The following is a 2,646-nucleotide window of genomic DNA, read 5'->3' as shown; positions in this document are numbered from 1 at the left end:
AGCAGCAAAGCTTCCCCACACCTCCCTGCCCAAGGGCAAAGGGGGGCAATCGCCGTAGCAGCACCCCCGCAGAACAGCTGCAGGGACAGGAAAGCAGGTGGACACGGGCCAGACAGATGAGGAGTAGCCGGGAAGGGTTGTAGAGCAGGGGTTGGACCTGGGGGGAGGTGGATGGGGATTGGAGCAGGGCTGGACCCAGAATGGTGGGGAGGAGGTGTAGAGTGGGGCTGGGCCCAGAGCTGCAGGGAGGGATGGGTGGGGGGGCAGGGCCAGACACAGGACTCCATCCCCCCCATCATTTTTGATGGGCAATTTGCTAGTGTAACCTGGGTGGTACTCCAAGAGGTACCCCCTCTCCAATTGAAGGGATCAAAGCAGGTGCACAAGCGCTGTGGGAGGTGTGGGGACTCTCCTCCCCTATGGAGCCGAGCCAGACCACCAATGGGAACTTAACCATATACCTTTTAATATTGGTAACGTAACAGGCATGTAGTGGACACCAAAATGCCCCAAGGGGGCAGGATTCAACAAAGGTTAGACACTTACAATCACTGACAAAACAGGGTTAACAAAATACAGAATTCAAACAGCAGAACAAACAATATTGGTTGGTGAAATACACAAAGGGCGCAAAATGTCAAATGACAAGGAAACATAGGCCCTTGGTACTATAGGGGGAGAAAAGGGGGAAGACACAATGGCCTCTTTCCACTGCAAGAAAATTTGCTTCTTTTTATCTCACCCCAAGTCACCTCAGCTGAGAGCCCAGATCCCTCACATGGTAGGCAGGAATGCTACCATACAGCCACCACTGGTGGCACTGCTCCAGCCTGGTAAGGGCCTTGACCTTCCCGGAGCCCGGCCTCACATGGAGCTGCCTGGCCTGTTTGGAGGAGCTGGATGCAGAACTGGGAACCTCTCAGGTCACTGCTCAGATCTTTCCTGGAGCAGGGGAGCCTCTCCTGCTGATTGCAGCCTCTCCTTGGGGATCCTGGAACCCAGTGGGGAGCCCCTCCTGCCAGCCACATGCTGTGCTGCTGAGAGTCCCACTGCTGCCTGCAGGTCCTGCTCTTTCAGGCTCTTCTGGGGCACTGCTCCTGCCCCACCCGCTCAGCTCTATGAAGCTCCTTCCTTGTTGTCCCTCACTGAGCTCTCTCCTGAGTCAGCCTATGCTGCCCGTTTTATCCCCCTCCAGGTGACCCAAGGGGCCAATCGGGAGGGGGGGGGGTGAATCTCTGGGGCCTGATTGGTGCGGAAAGGGAATCCCAAGTCCTCCAATCATCTTTTGCCCTTTCAAAACCCCTGGGCCAGGTCACTGCCAGCCAGCCCATCACACTAGTATTAGTGTATTTCTCTATTGTGTCAAGGTACAGAGAAGCAGTGACTTGCCCAGCAGGTTGGTGGCAGAGTCAAGTACAGAACCCACATCTAGCAGGCCACAACACCTTCTTGCATAATTTGATACATTCTCCCCATCAAATTGATCAAGGCCAGCACTCCAGGAGTTAGCTAGTTATCAATGGTTAGGTCAGGGGAAAGATGTGGACAGCTTATTCCTATTTTCTTTTTTAGAAGCACATTTGCAAATGATTGGAGGTAGGGGCACAACACAGGCTTCTGTAGCAGCCTGAAGTTCTGTTGTACAGCTCATTAAGTTTTTCTGGAGCAGTTGTCAGCTCTACTTTGATGGAGATCCAAGCCCTACCTATAGCTTCTGCTAGTAATAAAATGAGTCACAGCTAAAATGATGAACAATGCAGGGAAATGTAATGGAATATGTAGATTACAGTTACCAGATTCATAAAGAAATTAAATATGAACTGTTGTAGGTCACATTGCTTGAAAATGGAACTGGGTGTGAATATTAGTTTTCAGGGGATTAGCTGAATGACCTGTTTAAACTAAAGAAAGTCCATTCATTGTTGGGAAGGAAAACATTCTTCCCAGTCTTAAGCAAAAAGCTTTGAAAGAGCATTTCAAAGTTGTACCAAATCTAATCATCCCCAAAGCCTCCAAAATGTGTTTTCTATTTATGTTTCTTCCCTATACCTTTTGCTCATCTCATTTTTCTCCATGCTACAGGTCCTTTTTCCCTCCAACATAGTTCACTATTCTACCTGGTGTCCCACTTACCACTAAAGGGGACTGAGCCATGAACATATGCTGCCTGTAAAGTGGTACATACTGCAGCCAGTTTTAATAAACATTGCCCATTACTTAAAAATTTACCTAATAATTTCAGTGTAATTTTATGTTCAGGTTAACTCATTTGGCACTTTATCCTATCGTACTAGCGTAAAAGCCCTTAACTATAGTTTAGGCAAGTCTATTGACAGACAAAATAGGAGAGACAAAAAACTGAAAGAAGAAATCTCAAAACATGTTTTTATCTCATAATTATTAAATGCAACAGACTGGAATGGATACCAGAGGCAAAGAGAAGTCATTTACATCTAAACTTGGGGTTAGTTACTAGTGATATCCATGTGTGGGATATGCTGCAACCCTTCATTGTTAACTGGTGACTCAACTCCTCTTCCCAGGTAAATAAAACCCAACTACAACTGCTGCAGTTTCAAACTCATACCATTAAACTGGATTTTTTTTTAGGGGGTGGGGAAAGAAAAGGATGGATGAGGGTAAAGA

The sequence above is a fragment of the Gavialis gangeticus genome, unplaced genomic scaffold (genome assembly GCF_001723915.1).
Source record: "Gavialis gangeticus isolate Ggan-Ray unplaced genomic scaffold, GavGan_comp1, whole genome shotgun sequence".
Taxonomy (NCBI): domain Eukaryota; kingdom Metazoa; phylum Chordata; order Crocodylia; family Gavialidae; genus Gavialis; species Gavialis gangeticus.
The sequence above is the reverse complement of the archived record's forward strand: the minus strand, read 5'-3'. Positions refer to the sequence as shown.